This window comes from Vombatus ursinus, unplaced genomic scaffold, assembly GCF_900497805.2.
Source record: "Vombatus ursinus unplaced genomic scaffold, bare-nosed wombat genome assembly UNPS02014830.1, whole genome shotgun sequence".
Classification (NCBI taxonomy): Eukaryota; Metazoa; Chordata; class Mammalia; order Diprotodontia; family Vombatidae; genus Vombatus; species Vombatus ursinus.
The window spans coordinates 39,802,319-39,822,791 of NW_020954608.1; positions in this window are offsets into that span (position 1 = coordinate 39,802,319).

The window sequence follows — 20,473 nt, forward strand, 5'->3', positions numbered from 1 at the left end:
CATTCATTTCTGCAAATATTTAATAAATATCCATTATGCTCTGTGTGTGGCACTAAAAACATAAAGACAAAAATGAAACAATCTTTACCCTCAAAGAGCTTTCATTCCACTAGGGGTAGAAAATGCACAGAGTTCATAGAGTCTGAATTGTTAGAAAGCACTGAACTAAGCCTTGAAGAAAAATTAGGGACTTTGAGAGGTAGGAGATGGAAAATAGACTGAATTATAGGCACCAAGAGTAATCTATTGCAATGGCCAGAAACAGGATGTAGACATTATGTAATGGATTGGTTACTGGGCTTGGAAAATCTCATCTTGGACATTGACTGTGATGCCCGGCAAGTCCTGAACATCTCTGTGCTTTAGTTTCCTCATTTGTAAAATAACGGGATTGGACTTGATGGGGACTTTTAAGTTCCCTTCCCAACCCGAAATAGACGATCCTAAGAATATCAAGTTTGGGGACCAGCAAGTAGGACGATATAACTAGGACATAGAGCACCTGAGTCATTTAGGTAGATTGTGTGTGTCACTCAGTTGACACATCCCACATCCCACTCACACAATGAGAATATGCCAGAGTTCAGGATAAGTTTTTCCTCAGATGTTCTTTCTATTCCTGGGTTACTTGGAGAATGTCCAACGTTGAACTTCTCTGGATCTGCCCTGGGGCTGGAGGGTTCACTGCTTCCTTCCTGCTGGCTTATGCACAGGAGGCATTGAGGTAACGAGACTGAGCTTGCTATTTAGAACACTGTGCAAAGGCTGGAATTGGGCCCAGTCAATATCAACACTCCAGAGATGTTTGCTGGGTCTTAGCAGACAACAGCCCTGGTGTCCATCTTCTTACTGACAGCCATGATTTCCCTGGAGAACTCCAGACTCATTGGGATAGAACCCAAATATAGGTAGTCTTCAATTAAGCCCACAGAGAACTAGCTGTTGCATAGGCAGCAGAGGTCTGCTATTCCAAAGGTTCATTGTCTAGTGACAGGAATATAATTGTCCTGTGGAATTTGCTGTACAGCGCAGCCTAACAATATGCATCTCTAGCTACTGCATGGGGTCCTATGAGTCCTTGTGGAAAGGACTCAGGAAAAGTCAGCAGGCTAGAGGGTAAGGTATTTGGGGCTATCTCTCTTTTTGGTTGCCAATGCAATGGAAGTCAGCTTCTGACAAACCAAGTCCAAATGTTTCTCTTGAGTGTGCTCAGTACATCCTGCACATTTGCTGTCTTTGTCTCTTTAGTCCAACAAAATATAGCACAGTTACCTTATGTGTGTTCTCTTGGTGTTTCCATGGCTCCCAAATTTCTTCTTCCCTCTGGGAGGGGCTATTCTTCCTTTTAGTTTAGCTTGTAGCAAGTTTATCTTGAGCTCTGTTATATGAACAATATTTTCCATTGGCTGGGGTGGTTTCCCTTTAATATGGTGAGGTGACTGATTTAGAGCACCAGGGACATACAAAGCCCAGTCTATATGGAATCAGTACTTTAGGGGTATAGTGGATTCCAACTGCCCTGTCTTGACATGCCTTTTTGACCTAGTGCTGCTGTTACTGTGGTGAATGTGGAGACAGAGAGGAAGTAGCATCTTATTTTGTCAACTAGGAATTGTATCCCTTTAAATTTAAGCACAGTTGTTTTTAAATGCATTTTATGGTCCACAAATATTGCATTGCATTCTAATCCTGGACTTCAATCCCTGAAGTGATCTGAGCTGGGCTTGACCCAGAACAAGTTTTTTCAGCCTGGTCTGGTTGATTTATCACACTTCATTTTTGTCCGTGTGGTATATGTGTGATGAGATTTCTGGGACAGGGCCAACTGTCATTCACAGGTACTCCCTCTGTCCATATACTTCATTTCCACCTCCATGATTACTTGTAAAATTCTGTGTAACTAGGAGGCTATTTCCTCTCTTAAGGCTGTGCTACTTACAAGCCCCTCAAGCACTTGGATCATACTGGCCTGGTCCATGCTTCACGCCATGATTGTACAAAAGTGGACACTGCCAGTCCCCCTTTCCCTTTGGTAGGTTGTTGGGAACTTCTCATCTGTAAAATGGGGATAGTATTTCAACCTACCTCTTAGGGTTGTTGTAAGGATTAAATGAGATAATAATTGTAAAGCACAGCTCAGAGCCTGGCATATAGTAAGAGCTATGTAAATGTCATGATGATGATGATGATGATGATGATGATGAGGATGAGGATGATGATGAGGATGAGGATGAGGATGATGATGACGACGATGATGATGAGGATGTATCACCAAATTGCCTTTACCCTCCCCCCCCCAAAAATTCAAGAATTGTGATTTCAGAGCATTGCATGTCCATGGAATATTTGGCATCAAAAATAGGTCCCCTGAGACTCACAGAAATCTTCCTTTCTCTGCCACAACTGCATTAACTTGGGGATATGCAGACAGGTTGGCAGATACCCCTAAAAATAACACAGCTTTCTACTGTGAGCTCATTCTGGCTGCACTTATTGACTAATAGCCTTACCTATGGGGCTAGCTTCTACTGTTGCTATGGTAGTCATTGGTTGTGGAGGAAAATCTACCTCCCCATCACCACATACACAAACACCTCCAAGCAAAGACTTTACATTGTTCAGTCTTACCAGAAAGGATTTAGACTTTCTCAGCATCTCCTTGTCAACAGTGACAACTAATTTCCAAGGCTCCCAGAAGAATATGTAATATCAAGAAACCCACACAGTACAGTCACTGAAAAGTCATCCTATCTATTATTTCTTACTCAGCAACTCACAGACTTAAGAAGGCAAAGTAGTATGGGGGGAAGAACATTAACATTGGAATAAGAGGGCCTGGGTTCAGACTCTACTTCTGATCCTTACCTCTGTGACCTTGGTCAAGTCACTTAACTTCCTCAGGACTCAGTTATTTCATGGGTAAAATGAAGACTAAAATAAATTGCATCATAAATCTCATGATTTTCAGATTCTTCAAAAACCCCATAATATCAGGAAATTTCATTACTGAAGCATCTATAGTCTCTAGGTACCCCAATGACCAACAGCCTTGTTGAGGCTTTGTGATTTCTATCACAAAGCACCAGCTCTCCAATAATTGAGTATACCCTCACAAGTAACCCTCTCAACACACAATTGTACAACCTTATTTCAACACAATTATATGAAGATCAGATTGGCCTGGTTGTTAGCAAGGTTTATACTGATGAGAATATTGCCAAACTGGCTTTGGTGTAGTTTAGACTCCAAAGGAAAACAAAAACTCAACAAAAGCAAAATTGCTGTCATCATCAGAAGCTACTGTCAGGGTAGCTTCCTAGTTCAAGGCTTCTAAAGTACTCTCCATCTGAGGCCATCAGGGATTTCCTCTTGGCCATGAATACTAAGATCTGAAGTTCAGGGGATGAGCTTTTTGGAGGATTTTAGCTCCATCTTCCACTGCACCAGGCAAGTGAAACCATAGCTAAGAAGGTGTCATGCCCATAGCACAAGCTCAGTTTAGTGAATACTTCAGTATTCATGAAGAAGAAGAAGAAGAAGGTGATGATGATGAAGATGAAGAAGAAGAAGGAGAAGGAGAAGGAGGAGGAGGAGAAGAAGAAGAAGAAAAAGTAATAAGAAGAAGATGAAGATGAAGAAGAAGAAGGAGGAGGATAAGGAAAAGGAAAACAAAGAGGAAGAGGAAGAGGAGGAGGAAGAGGAGAAAAAGAAGGAAAAGAAGAAGAAGAGGGAGGAGGAAGAGGAGGAAGAGGAGAAGGAAGAGGAGGAAGAGGAGGAGGAGGAGGAGAAGAAGAAGAAGAAGAAGAAGAAAAAGAAGAAGAAGAAGAAGAAGAAGAACTTGGAGTGATAAAACCTCATCTCAGTTCTTTCACTATGTATTTATGATTGTGGGTAAGTCACTGAACTTCTCTGATCACCAGTTTATTCATCCATAAAATAAGGGGGTTGTACTAAATGATCTTTAAGGGCTAAATATTGTGGGATTATTGTGTGAATCATTAAGGAGAAAGAAAGGGAAAAGTGACCCTACTGAGTCTATGAAGCTTCTGGCCCAAGGCAAAATTCATACTAGAGGGAATATAGTGTCTCCCAGGAAAGGTTGACTAGGATTCTCTGAAAAGGAAAACCAGTACTTACAGAAAATAGCATAGCAAACTAGAAAAGGAATTTGAAAAATAATCTTGAGACCTGGGTCCTGAGGTCCTGAGTGCCACTAAATTACTTGGAGTCATTGACTTTGAACAAATCTTTTAACCCTTCCAAGCCTGTTTCCTTATCTAAGATAAGGGATAGCGACTGATTTCATGCGTCTAGGAAACTCCCAAAAGAGTAAAGTTCCTCTACAGATTCCGGTTAGCACCTTCTCTGTAACTTGTAGTCTTAGAGAATTGCCTAGAGCACTGAGAGATATATACACATATATACACATACACACACACATATATATCTTTACTATATATTTATTATATATAAAAGTGCCTAGAACACTGAGTATATATACACATATATATATATACACACACATATATATCTTTACTATATATTTATTATATATAACATGCACTATATATTTATGTGTGTGTATGTGTGTGTAGATGTAGATGTAGATATAATAGTAAATCTGAGGCAGTGTGGCCTGGTGAATGAAATCTAGATGCAAAATCAAGAAGACCTGGATTTAAATCCCTCCTCTGATACACATTGGAGATAGATAGATAGATAGACAGACAGACAGACAGACAGATTGATAACTATAAATAAGTATACATATATACATATTTATGGCAGCTAGGCGGTGCAGTGAATTAAGCAACTGGCCTGGAGTCAGGAACACCTGAGTTCAAATGTGGCCTCAGACACTGACTAGCTGTGTTACTCTGGCTAAGCCATTTAACTCTGTTTGCCTCAGTTTCTTCTTCTGTAAAATGAGCTGGAGAAGGAAATGGCAAACTGCTCTAGTATTTTTGCCCAGAAAACCCCAAATGGGGTTACACAAAGTCAGACATGACTGAAAATGACTGAACAAAAATAACATATGCCAGGCACTGGGCTAAGCACTGAGGATGGAAAGACTGGCCAAAGACACAATCCCTGCTCTCCCAGAACTTACATTCTGATAGGGGAGACCAGATGCAAACAACCATACATGTACAAGAAATACATCCAGTGTAAATGGGAGATCAACTCAGAGGGAAGGCATTAGCAGAGGGGACTAAGAAAAGCTTCTTGAAGAGGATGGAATTTGAACTGAGTATTGAAGAAAGCCGGGGAAGCCAGGAGGTGGAGTTGAGTGAAAACATTCAGGACATGTGGGATAGCTGTTGGGGATAGAAAGGAGATGGTGAGGTACTGGAGTAGGAGTTTAGCTGAAGAGGATAGCCTAATGTAGAATATAATGCTTTACCCCACAAAAACTTCACTGTAATTACCGTGATACCCACGACATTTCCCCAGTTTTATGGAACAGTTATTTCAGGGAACACAAGTGGCCACCCACCCTCTCCACCGTGTACTGCTTCCTGTTTTAAATAGATATTCAAAATGGGGCTCTGCAGTATGTCAGTGAGAACAATGAGGTTAAAAAAAAATACTGGGCTTAGACAAAAGAGATATACAAAGAGACAGGACTACTGCCTGATGAAGGATGACATCAGTGATGAAATCCAAGAGGTAGGTTTGATGGTAGACACTATCTCAAGAACAATTAAGGGAGGTGTCATTTCAGAAAGTAGGAAAACAGTATTATAAAGAAGGAAAGACTTGTATACACTTATTTAACATGCAGAAGCATAGAATAATAGAATATTAGAGTTGGATGAAACTGTGGACATCATCTACTCAATATACCTTGCTTCTACTTCCTCACAGTGTGCTCACTCCTCCACCCTCTAAAATATCTTCTGAGAGAAGTTAATCTACTTTTGCTACATCTGCATTCTTGCCACTCATTTATTCCTTAACCCCTTGAAATTTGGCTTTAGTCCTTGACTACACTATTAAAACAATTTTCTCTCTTTTGAAAAAAATACTATTTTATTTTTTCCAATTGCACATAAAAACCATTTCTAACATTTTTAAAAAAAATTTTGAGAGCTATATTCTCTCCCTCCCTTCCCTGAGATGCCAAGCAATTTGATAGAGGTTATACATGGGCAATCATGCAAAACACATTTCCATACTGGTCATGTTGTGAAGAAAAACATAGACTAAAAAAAAATCACAAAAAAATAAAGAACAAGAAAAATAGCATGCTTTGATCTACATTCAGATTCCATCAGGTGTTTTTTTTTCCTCTGGAGGTAGATGGCATTTTTCATCATGTGAAACTATTTTCTCCAAAGTCACCACTAAACTCTAAGGATCACTTAATCATCAAGTCCAATGTGCTCATCTCATTCTTCCTCCCCTTTGACCTTACTGAAGCATGTGACACTATTGACTACCCTGTTTATTTAGATTATTGGCTTTTTCTCTCTTCTCATTTTCCTCCTACATCTCTGATAACTAATTGCATGTATCTGGTTATTTGGGCTGTTGTAATAGACTCCCAATTAGTGTTCTTGCTTCCTGTCTTTCTCCTTTCTTATCCATCTTTCAACATAATACTTTAGAGGGAACCTTTCTGAAATCCCCTTATCTGACCGTAATCTATTGGCTTTTCACATCTCCCTTAGCCTTCCCTTACATAACCCTACTTTTCATCCTCACTGTGACCTCCAATCCCTTGACCCCTTAATTCTCTCTCAGGCCATCTGCCCTGCACTAGTTACTCTCTCTTCTCCCCATCTTGACTCCTTGGTGAACCAATTGAACTCTATGCTGTCCTCCTCTCTTGCATCCCTACCCTCCTTGTATCACCAATTATACCCAGCCAAGCATCAGCCTTGGATCACCCACCATTCATTACTTTTGTGCCTACCTGCTACAAAATGAGGGCGTAAAAAAACAAAACCACACAACCATTCTGACTGGATCCATTACAAATTTGTTACACAGCCTCAACTGTGCCCTCACTGCTGCTACACAATCCTACTATACCTCTCTGTATCAACTCACTAAGCCACTGTCCACAGTCACTCTTCCAAACCTTCTGATTTTACTTTAAACTTCCCAAGGATCCCCTTTACCTCACTCTCTTAGCAGATAACCTTGCCTCATATTTTACAGAAAAATTGAGACTATTTGCTATGAACTTCTTCTTCTCCCCTCTTCCTCATCTTTTATCACACAGATGCTTTCTGCAACTTGCTCCTCCTTCACTCCTGTTTTACATTATAAATGACCTTACTCCTTACCAAGTCTACCTATTCCTCTACCTATTCAAGTGATCCCATTCCATCCTGTCTTCTCCAAAAAATTGCTCTGTCATCCCCACTCTTTCACTTATTTTCAATCTCTCCCTCTCTACTGGCTTCTTTCATTCTGTCTATAAACATGACCATGTCTTCACTATCCTAAACAAAAGTCCTTACTTGATATTTCTATCTCTGCTAACTATCATCCTATTTCTCTTCTGCCCTTTATAGCTAAACTCCTAGAAAAGGCCATTTTCTATAATAGGTGCCTCTACTTTCTCTCTTCCCCCTCTCTTCATCCCTTATAATCTGGCTTCTGACCTTATCATTCCACTGAAACAGTTCTCTCCAAAGTTACTAATGATCTCTTCATTGCCAAATCCAATCATCTTTTCTCAACTGTCATTCTCCTTGACTTCTCTGTAGCCTTTGACACTGGTGATCACTCTCTTCTCCTTGTTACAGTCTTTTCTCCAACACCCACTCCTGGTTTTCCTCCTACCTCTCTGACCACTCCTCTGTCTCTTTTGCTGGATCCTCCTCCAGAAAATGCCTTCTAGTTGTAGATATCCCCCAAGGTTTTGTCTTGAATCCTCTTCTCTTTTCTCTTTATACTACTTCACTTGATTCTCAAATCTACCTTTCCTGCCCCAATCTCTCTCCTGACCTCCAATCTTACATCTCCAACTGCCTTTTAGACATCTCAGACTGGATTCCAGTAGACATCTTAAACTCAGCATGACTAAAACAGAGCTCATTATCTTTCCCCCTAAACCCTACCCCTTTTCTATCTTCCCTATTAATCTAGAGGGCAATACCATCCCTTCAATCCTTCAGACTTGCAACCTAGGAGTCATCCTGGATTCCTATCTCTCATTCCCCATATTCAGTTGTTGCCAAGAACTCCCTTGGTTATAACTTTTAGGGATTGCCTATTACATACCAAAGAAAACACAAAATCCTTAGGCTAATGTTCAATACCCCTAATAATCTGAAGCCATCCTAGTTATGTAGCCTTATTTCATATGGTTCCCTCTTTGTGCACTCTATATTCCTGTCATACTGAATTACTTTCATCTCCCAGATCTTATTTTCTTCCCTCTCACTTCCACGCCACTGCACACATTGTCCTCCATGCTTGGAGTGGATTCCCTCCCTCCCCTTCTTCTCAACATATTGAAGTCCTTTTCCTCTTTCAAGGCTGATCTTAGTGCCAATTATTACATGATACTTTTCCTAATTTCCCCCAGGTAGAAGTGATCCCTCCCTTCTTAAATTCCTTCTTCCATTCTGTTAAACTCCTATTGTTATTGTTGTTCTTATTCAGACATTCTAAGCCATGTTTGACTCTTCGTGACCCCATTTGGGGTTTTCTTGGCAAAGATACTGGAGTAGTTTACCATTTCCTTCTCCAGCTCATTTTATAGATGAGGAAACTGAGGCAAACAGAGTTAATTGACTTGCCCAAGGTGATACAGCTAGTACATGTCTGAAGCTGGATTTGAACTTGAGTAGTCCTGATTCTAGGGCTGGTTCTGTGTATACTGTACTACCTAGCTGCTAATTGAACTCCTATACATTTAATCATATTCTAATTTGTATTAAACTCATTTGTGTACATGTTTCTACCTCTTCTAGTAAATAATGAGATCTTTGAGCACAGAGATAGTCATTTTTCATACTTATATCCCTAATGCTCAGCATAATTCACTATACAAACATGTTAATAAATGTTAAGTTGAATTAAATGTAATCCATCTGTCTCTCTCATTTTATAGATTATGATGCCCAGAGAGGTTAAGTACCTTATCCAAGATGTCAGAGGCAGGAATAGTATGTAGGCATCCTCATTCCCAGTTAGGAACTTTCCATAAGTTAAATTCTAATCTATTTGGGGAAAGAAATTGTATTTATGTGGGCATTCAGTAGTATAGTTTTGATACCAAATGATGTCTTTACAAGATAGTTATGCCTATACTATTCTTTCAGTTCCTTTAAAATTTGTTTGCTCAGAGACAATATTAGGATATTTATTACTACACTTGAAATCACAGTTAGCTGTGTATTTAACAAGGACTATCATGTACTCCATAAAATATTCCACTTATATATAAAATCCCCTTTAGCTATACTATCCAAATATGCAGTCTTGTGCTTATTGAAGAATAGTTACTCATACTGATGAAAAGTAATTACTCATGTGGCTCTGGTTTCTATGGGAAGAGAGCAAAAATTTATAACCACAGATCCAAAAAAAAAAATGAAGCCATAAGAATGGGTATAAACTATTAAGATTATATCTAATGAACAATAACAAAAATAACAATTGGTCAACGCTCCTTTTCCAAATAGCTCCTAACCTGCAAGGATGAAGGTTTTTTTGTTTGTTTGTTTTTGTTCTTATATTTTAGAAAGGAGTTCTCCCCAAAATGTTGATTTCAATGTTCTCTATCCCACCCATCTACTGAATGTAAATTAAAAGACAGATTAGGGGCAGGTGATGTTAGAATGGGCTACTGTGGAACAGTCTTCCTACCATCTAACATTTTGAACTCATTATCCCAATGATATGAGGAACAATATGTTATAGTGGAAAGAATATTGGACCTAGAGTTCAGACAGTTCTTGGTTTGAAATCAAGCTTGGACATTTACTATTTGTGAGGCTGTGGGTCTACCTTTGCTGAACTTTGTTTTTGTGCACTCTAAAAATAGGAAAATAACAATTGCAGTACTTATCTCAAAGAGTTGTAGTGAGGAAAAGCACTTTGTAAACTTTAAACTGTTTTACAGTTAGAGTTATTATTATTCTACATAGATCTTCTGAAAATACTCGGATTAAGTCAGCAGGAGAATATAGGAATTATTCAAATTGTAAACACAATTAATGCAATAACTATTGATGGTTTTTTAGACAATTAATACAACCATAGCAATATATAAAAAGAAATGTGGCCATTATTGTGAATTATTTTCCTAGGCTGCAGCCTAGAATCTATTAATTCTTCTTAGGTTTAACTGCTTACTAATTTATAACCCTATAATGACAAGGCCTTTTAAAGTTACATCTTTGTTTGAAGGTTTTTATTTATATTGAAGTTCTATTCATACTCTAGAATTCTATAGTAAATAGCTCTCAAATGAAAGACCTAGAAACAGAAAAGGGATATCATGCCATCTTAAAAACTATATGCAGGAGGGCAGCTAGGTGGCGCAGTAGATAGACCACCGGCCCTGAAGTCAGGAAGACCTGAGTTCAAATCCAGCCTCAGACCAAACACTTGACACTTACTAGCTGTGTGACCCTGGGCAAGTCACTTAACCCCAATTGCCAAAAAAAAAAACCAAACCAAAAAACCAAACAAAAACAAAAACAAAAACAAACTATATGCAGGGATAGATTTAGGTAGAGACAGTGTAGGCCAAAGCCTAGGACAAACTCTTTCTTTCCTATCCCTACCCACATTAGAAGCACTCCTTTAATTTAAGCCCTGTAATCTTCATCAGTCCCCTTTAAAATGAAAATATTTTACCTGCTTGGGCAACAGAGTAACTGCTAAGCACTTGCTAAAATATTAACACACATTAATTTGGTTTTGTTAAATTGTAACACAGGGCAGACAAAGCTTTATAGAGGTCAGGGAAGAAGCTAAGAACAGGAACATGGATTACTGTTGATGCAGGGAGGTTGCAGATGAAATGAACTGCTGAAGTCACCAGGAAGTTAGTACCACAAGTGCTTTGTACAAAGGAAGGACTCAGTAGATTTGTTTATTTGATTAGTGAATGCACTAGATTTGTGAAATCTAGTAGGCCACGAAATCAATTCTCTCACATTTTTAAGTATAAAAAAAAAAGAAGTTAGAATGAGGGGCAAAAAAATAAAAAGGGAGAGGGATTATCAGGAGACTAGCAGCATCTAAGGAGTTAAAGATTTAGGGCAAGGATACTTAACCTTTTGTGTGTGTGTGTGTGTTATGGACCAGGAATTCTCTGGAGCCAGGTCATACAGCATCAAGAGAATCTGGGGTTACCTTTTTAGTGTGAACATTTACTCCTCAGAAATCAGAAAATGCTACAAATCAGAACTTGATTTATTGTTTTGTTGATTGTCTAGACCTAAGAAAATGATGGAGAAAATAATGCATATTAATAATGCATATTAAACTTAAAAGTCTACTTTTTTTTTCTTTTTCGGAGAGCCAGTTGTTAAACTTTTACCAGCACACCTTTTGACTCCTTGGGCAGTCTGGTGAAGTCTATATATAAGCTTCTTCCCTTCTCAGAATAATATATATTGCCTGCATTCATAATTGAAGGAAATGCTAAATTTTGGTTAGAGATTAGTGAAAATAAAGATTTTTTTTTACACTGTTTTGTTAATCTATTCTCACATTTAATTTTTAGGATTTCCAATTGTTTAAGTGGGGATTTTTAGTTTGTTCTTTTTCTAGTTTTTTTAAATGCATACCTTATTCATTAGTCTGCTCTTTCTCTATTTTATAGATGTAAAACATTTTTACAAAGGAAGTAAATAGAAAGGAATACAAATAGAAAAGCAATCTTGGTAAAGGTACCATGAACCTCTGAGAAAAAGGTGTATTCCTTTCTATTTACTTCCAATTCTCTCCAGATATTTATCATGTCTAGCTTATCTAAAATTCTATTCAATTCCTTAATTTCTTTCTTATTTATTTTTTGGTTAGATTTATCTAGTTCTGAGAGGGGAAGATTAAAGTCTCCCGCTATTATAGTACTACTGTCTATCTCCACCTGTAATTCATTTATCTTTTCTCTTAAAAATTTAGATTCTGTAGTATTTGGTATGTATAAATTCAGTATGATATTGTTTAATTGTCTGTGGAATCTTTTATCAAAATGTAGTTACCCTGTTTAACTCTTTTAATTATAGTTGTGTATGCTATCAATCATGATCAATGTGTTAGTTTTATTCTACTTTTTTTTTAATCTTAGGTACAAGGAAAGATTTTTAGTGTAGGCAAGGAAGAGGGATATATTTGGAAATGAATGTGATATAAAAATAATAGGAATCTATAAAACATTTTTAAAATAATTTTTGCTTACTTCAGGGCAGAGATCTGCCCTTCAGCAATGAGCAGTATGTATGATTAAGCATGAATCACCTCTATGTCTCAGCAGTTTCAGAATCACACATAAGGCCATCTGATGAGGCTTCATAGTTTTGAGACATTTCCTAACTAACTGAGAAGAAAATTAAAGGTATGGCCTAAGAACCAGTGCTCTAAAACAGCTTTTCTTTGGAAGATACATTTTTTTTTTATCCTTGCATTCATTCAGAAAATAATATCCAAATATTTTATATTATTTTCTTAGACATATTTTGTGTTTGCCATTGAAATGCAGATGCTTATGGGAAGAACTTTTTAATCATAGGAATTATGTCATCTTTCATAACCATTGAGCATCTGAATAAAATTAATTGAGAAATTACTAAAGTTGGTAAAGCATGAATTAATTGGGTCAGGAGAGAGGGAAATAGTATCATCTGGGAGAGGATTTATCTTCAATGACTTTGTTTAAAGATGGCCTGGGTTGAAAAAGAATTTAAAAATCCCAGTAGGACTTTTTATTTGCTCTTTGTTAATCTTTTCCTTTAGATATACAATATGACATTGTCTTTGTTTTACTCCTACTTTTCTACTTATGCCTTCTCCTTCTTTACTGGCTCCTCCTCCCATCCTATAAAATGCAAACTTTCCAAAAGCATCTCTCCTCAAGTCTCTCTTCATGTCCCTATTCTCTTTCCCTTGGCAGTTTTACCCATGTGTTTCATTCCAGCTCTCTCCCCTAGATGGATGTCTCCCACATCTTTATTTGCAGCCCATCCTCTCTCAAATACTTAACTCCCGGCTTTACCGCTTCAAATGATTCTATTGCCACTATTTCAGATGCAATGTAACCTTAGCTGAACACATTGTCATTTCCCCAAAATAAACCCATTCTCCTGACTTCCTCATTTCTATTAATGTTCTCCAATTATTTACTATCCTACAGTCATACATGCATGGAACTTCAGTTATATTTTACTCCTGTATGTACCTATAATGCTCTCTCCTTAAACTCTATGAGTTGAAATCCTATTTATTCTTCAAGCTCTACTTCAGATGATCTTTTCAATATGAAGCTCTGTCTCATCCCTCCAATCAGAAATGAACTATTCCTATATTATCATTTGTTTAAAAGGAATAGCATATAGTACATAATAGATTTGCAGTTTCATGCGAAATCATCTTTTTTATTCTACCATGTTATGGAAATGCTTGTTATCTCATAAATTAAAAATAGAATTTTAAAAAATTTTGAAAAAGAAATGAACTATTCTTCCTATAAATTCTCATTATATTTTGTTTATACTTGTTTTGGGGACTAACAATATTCTAACTTGTATTTTATTTTTACACACCATTCATCTCCTATTCTAGCACCTAGGTGGCAAAAGTGCTGGACTTAGAGTTAGGAAGACCTGAGTTCAAATAAGGCCTCAGACACTTATTAGCTGACACAGTGGATAGAGTCAGGAATTCTCATCTTCCTGGGCTCAAATCTGGACTCAGATACTTACTAGCTGTCTGGCCTTGGGCAAGTCATGCCATTTGCCTTAGTTCCTCATCTATAAAATGAGCTGGAGAAGGAAATGGCAAATCAGTCCAGTATATTTGCCAAGAAAGCCTCAAATGGTGTCATGAAGATTCAGTCAAAACTGAACAACAACAATAGTTGATCTAGGGCATGAAGAATTTAAGTGACTGTCCCATTATCACATAGCTAGTATATGTCAGAGGCAGCAGCTGAACCTGGATTTTACTCATTCTGTCCAAAATATCACAGTTCATTTCTATAGTAACTAACTATTTATTAGATGAATGAGATTATTTCTTGTATGTCATGGACTGATTGTATAGGGAACTTCTGGTGAAAGTCACCTGTGAGATTAGTAGACCAGTAGTGACACTAGCTCCTGAGACTCAGTCACACTTGTCACTAATTCGAATCACGTTCAGCTTTTGCTGTTTTTAATTTTTCTGATATTCAGGCACTCTTGTATGCATGAGAGAATCAATGATCTCACCCCCTGGTTAAGATAATGTGACACATGGATTGTAAGAACCCCTTTACACATTTTCAAAATCCCTTTAAGGTTGTCAGGCTCATTAGGATTGAATAAAGACCTTTTCTGATCATCAGGGTCGAACAAGAACTGATGTAGGCATACTTGAAAGATCAGGGAAGGGTTCCAAAGGTGTTATCCAGCAGGAAAATAGCTAATGCTGACTGTGGGACACAAGAACCATCATTGTGCAACCCTCTGAAGGTCTCCATTTTTGCCTACGAGGTAAGTAATTTGCTATACTGCCCAGTGGATACATCTTTAGTAGGATGTCATGCCACACAGAGCAGGCAAACAAAAATCTAGAAAAATCACCCAGGTAACCAGATTCCCCACAGCAATATATCTTTGCTCTGATGAGGTCTCACCCAGCTCTCTCACTCTCTCCTCTGTCAACAGTCAGCTCTGTAACCACAGTATAGGCTAATTTAGGAATAGGAACTCAGGGGCCTGGGCCATTCCTGATACTACATACTGCCTAGCTAGCCTCGGAAGGGGAGGGAGTCTGGTGCTTTCATTAGAGGTATTAGCAACAGCTGCTGCCTTCCTACGCACAGTTCAACTACCCTGAACTGATGATTACTGTTACACTAGTTGTTGCGATTTCATGCTGAGGCTTAGTAATCATTTATCAAAGGAAAAACACTCCAGTTACTACTTATTAAATTTTCCTCTGTGATGTCCTTTTATCTTTAGATCCTGATTATGTCCATAATTTTCCATAATCCTGCCTGGTCCCGAAGTTTTCCTGTTTTTAAGAGGTTTGTTTTGTTTTATTTATTTTTGGCTTTTATATATTGATAAATATGATTTATGGGATTTATGGGAGTCCTATGAGGTTAAAAAAAAAGCATTAGACTCAGTTATTCCTCCTGCTCCTTCCAATAGGATTAAATGAGTTTGGCCTTTATCATGTGAGGAGTGAGTGCCACCAGGTATGTGATTTTTCTGCCCAAATGAAAAAGGTTACTATTTTTCCTACCTTGCTACAGCCAGATGATTTGGGAGCAAGGCTAGTGGTGATATATAAAGAAACTAATTACTCCTTTTCATTCCTTTTGTTGGAACATTTTTCTAACCACTTCCTTTTCCTTGAACAGTTTCTCTCTGAAGAGTCCAACAATAGAGTATTCATCAAAAAGCAGCAGTCAGAACACATGAGACAACAGCACACAGGGGCCCTGGAGGACAGGCTAGAGGTCAGTGCCTAGCATTTTGTGGATAATTGCCCCACCAAGTCACTATATAGGAAACTCCTGGCCAAGGCAGATGGAAACTCCCATTTAATTCTGCCATGTATAAGAAAAAATTGTATATATATTATAATATGTTTAATTGTCTCTCACACAAAGGCAGTCATGTTTCTATTAACAATGCCTACATTCAGGGCTTTTAAGAAATTTTGCTTTCTGGCTGGCTTTTCTGGGCTCTAGGAGCTGCAATTTCCTTGATCTCAGGCAAAACCAAAAAAAAAAAAAAGAAGAAGAAGAAGAAAAGGAAAGAAATGGAATGTTTTAGAAATCTCAGCCTGTCTTTGCAGTCTTATTCTGGACAAACAGTGGCAACTGAATTTCATAATCACTAGAACCTTGATAAGGACATAGCCAAGAAAGACATAATACTCCTCTGTAACATGTGAAAACACAAGAGTTATTCACAGGTGTGGGAATTACAACCCACAAGTTTAACCACTAAATATCAGGCAAACATAGAGGGCAGTGATACAATTCAGGTGACAAGAACAGAAATGTGGGTACTTAAAAAAACAACAACAACAACAAGCTGTTGGAAATGCAGAGTGTTAAAATCTTATAAAAGTCATCTCCTTTCTGAGAACATTTTCATATTTCCTTTTTCTGAAAAAGACCTCAATAAGGTTTGTTATTTTTGTTTCTAGCTTCGATTTGTAATTTTAAGAGACAATGACTGTGGGAACCCAAAATAGAATATATTTTATTTTATTAAATTTTCTTAAGTCAGTAAGATTTGGGAATAAAGGTAGATTTGATTTTTGCTTCTGTCAGCTGCCTAAAATCTAATCACTAAGAAAGTGTTAGGAAATTCTCATAAATGTGAGTGTTTAATGTAGCTATCAGCTACATTAGTAGAAAGGGATTTCATTGATAATGACTGATTTAACTGATTTAATTCAGAAAATAATACTCCATCCTATGATTAAGTTTACATGAAATGGATGGCCCACTAAACTGGACTAAAATGCAACAAAGAAAGATATTACTGGCCTCATATTAGTTTTGTTTAGAAAACATGGGAATTAAGATGTCTCACTGTAGCCTTCCTTTTCTTGCTTTCCTCTTTTTTTTTCTTACTAGTATTTTTTCCCAATTACATGTAAAGATAATTTTCAACATTCATTTTTGAAAAATTTTGAGCTCCAAATTTCTCTCCTTCCCTCCCCTTCCTCCCTTCCCAAGACGGCAAGCAATCTGACATAGATTATACATGTACAATCATGTCAAACATATTTTTACATTTGTCATGTTGTGAAAGAAGAATCAGAACAAAAGGAAAATCCACGAGAAAGAAAAAACAAAAAAAAGTGAAAAGAGTATGTTACCATCTGCATTCAGACTCTGTAGTTCTTTCTCTGGATGTGGGCAGCATTTTCCACCATGAGTCTTTTGGAATTTTCTTGAATCATTGTATTGCTGAGAAGAGCTAATCCTAAAATAGTGATCATAGCACAGTACTACTGTTGCTGTGGACATTGTTCTCCTGGTTCTGCTTACTTCACTTAGCATTAGTTCATATAAGTCTTTACAGGTTTTTCTGAAATCTACCTGTTCATCATTTCTTATAGCACAATTCTGTTATTTTCATATACTATGACTTGTTCAGTCATTCCTGAATTGATGGGCATCCCCTCAATTTCCACAAAAAAGAGTTGCTATAAATATTTTGTATACATGTGGGTCCTTTTCCTTTTTTATGATCTCTTTAGGATACAGACCTAGAAGTGGTATTTCTTGCTTCCCTCTTCAGGCAAACTGATGCCTGATTATTTTTCAGAGGTAAAAAGAAGACTGTATTAAAAATGCCAACCCATTTTCCAATATTGTATTTTACTTAAAAGTACTTGCAGGGAGGGGGTGATGGTGGCAGGAGAAGGATATTAGGTAGATAAATTAAACAGATTTGTAATATTCTTAACATTTATCACGTATTTTGCTGCTGTTACTATTTTTGGAAATTTTAATATTCTATTTGACCAATGGGAGAATTCTACCTAACCATCTTTCATTATGGTTCCTGTGTCTCTGTTGATTGGATAGGGCCTATCACCAACAGTTTACTCACCTGACTGACTGATATTACTCTAACAAAATATTCCATGTTCACCCTTGCCATTTCTACCCTTTTGCTTATAATCCTCCAAACCAGACCACTAGAGACCATGACTGGGAAGAGTTATGTACGCCACTGGGCTGTGAGCTCCCTGGGACCATGAAGATTTCTCTGCACTACCACTGCCTCTGGAAAGGGCAAGACAATTAACTTCCCTATTGCTCTATCCAGACCTTAACTCCATTCCTGGGCATGCTTTCCCCTACATGTGCTATTTTCCCCCTTTAGAATATAATTTCCTTAAAGGCAGGGGGTATTTACTTTTGTATACATATCCTCAGCACTTAGCACAATGATGGTCAGCTAGTAAGTGCTTAATAAATGCCATTCATTCATCCACTCACTCATTCATTCCATAACAAATAGATAAGTATGATAAAGTATGAGTCAGGTTTTGTCCCAGCCCCTAGCAGGATTTCATCACTTAGTTCCATAATGGTTGCTTGAAGCCATTAGTTGCCCCATGGAATACTTGGCCTTGAATCCCATCCAGCACAAAAATCAATACACCATTAGTGGCAGACAGATGGGAATCCAGAGATGACAACATAGGAATCCCAGATAAGGAGTGCATAATGAATTAGAGGCAAGAGCATCTGTCTTAAAGTATATGTGTATAGTAGCCTTTCAATGCCATGTGAGCTGTCCAATATTGGATGAAAGGTCTCTGGTTTTTCAATGACACACCAGCAAGTGAGCAATTAATATTTTTTTGAGTCCCTAATAAGCACTTTTGGGTTGAGTTTACTCAAAATTACTTTTACTAACTGGTAGCTAAATAATAACTAATGAAGGAAATAAGAAACTAAATATGAATTAGTGAACCAAGCTACCAAAAGTGGTCAAAAATCACCACAGGTGCAGTAAAATCAGATTGGGTAGGACAGACACTTCTACTCTCAGAAGCCCAAGACAGAGGGCCATCTACTCATGGTTTGCAGAAGAACAGTACCTTGTTGCCCTCTCCCCTGTGATTCTGTTGGATCAAGGATACATCTCCACAAATGGGAATAGACAGAGGGATGATTGTGGCAATACTACTGGAATGCTATAAAGAAGTAAAGGGATTCTGGGATAGGCTATCTATTGTTCATAGTTCTAAACAAAATGCAGAAGGAATAGTAAAAAGACCATGCTAAACTGGAATAACTTGAAGCATCAACGTTAACTCTGAAAGATTCCTCTTCAGAGTTGCCAAAAGCATGTTGAGTCAGAGGAAAAACAGGCTCAGAGATCTGCTTATGTAGGTATGTGCTACATGCTACAATGCTGCATAGAAAAAGTAATTCAAACAGCTAAAATGTCTATATCCCAAATCAAATCCATGATTGGGAAAAATTTTGACTCTGAGACTTTGAACAAGGATATCTCAGGGGACTGTGAGGAACCAGGAGAGTTTGGTAGGCTCCAGACCTCTTCCACCCATTCCTATGTGCTACACCAACCTGGTCCATGCAATGGTCAGCTAATGAAAATGCAGAATGTGAGACGTTATATCTTTAAAGAGATACAATGATTTTTGTCAAGACCTAATGAGGGAAGACAGGCTGTCTTGTTAATATAAGGGTAGGGTTGAAGCCATCCCACTTCAGCTTCAAAACCTCAAGTAAGAGTAAGTTTTGATTGAATCAAACAACCAGAATTGAACATGAATAGTGCATACATATACCTCCTTGAATTAACGCCATTGTGTGAGAGACTGGGTCACACCATGTGTAGGTAGGGTTGTATGTAATATTGTCAATTTGTATATAAAGAAAAAGTTATTTCAAAAGTGATAGATTTTACCTTGTATTGATCTTTCCTGCCACAAAAGGTGTCATATGAATAGACATGCTGAGTAATTGGCACAAACCCCACATTGAGAAACCAATGGTAGAACTATCCTGATTGATTAAGAGAAATGGAAGCTAACAGAGCTCCCATTACCCTCTAAAATTGCACATCCATCGGGAAAGTAAGTGAAATAGCAGCAGTCACTTGGAAATGGACGGTTAATACTCTACAGACAGTGATCAGGTTGGTATGAGGAGATGCAGAGTCAATCAACAATCTCTAGCCTGAGACACTTACTAGCTGTGTGACCCTAGGCAAGTCACTTAACCTTGTTTATATCAGTTTCCTCATCTGTAAAATGAGCTAGAGAAGGAAATGGCAAACCACTCCAGTATCCTTGCCAAGAAAACCCCAAATTGGGTCATGGAGAGTCAGACATGACTGAAATGGTATTGATGACCAGAAGATAATTTAATAGTTATCTCTGTTGTGTTTTTCAAGGAATCTTGTATAATTTTAACATATGAATGGAAGACATCTTTTTAGAAAGGCACCTTTAAGGTAGCACTTTTTACTATTAATCAAATGCTTTGTTATTGTCAATTATGAGGACAATGGTGTCTTGTATTTTTTGAATCCTTCAGTATATAAAATACATGGCTTTTAAAGTTGTTCTTCTGAAATTAAAAGCATTGTATTATGTATTGTCATATATGATGAGTAATATAGAGTTTTTGTTGTTCAATAATTTCAGTCATATTCAACTGTCTGTGACCTCATTTGGGGTTTTCTTAGCAATGATACTACAGTGGTTTGCTATTTCCTTCTCCAGCTCACTTTACAGATAAGAAACTGAGGCAGACAGGGTTAAGTGATTTGCCCAGGTT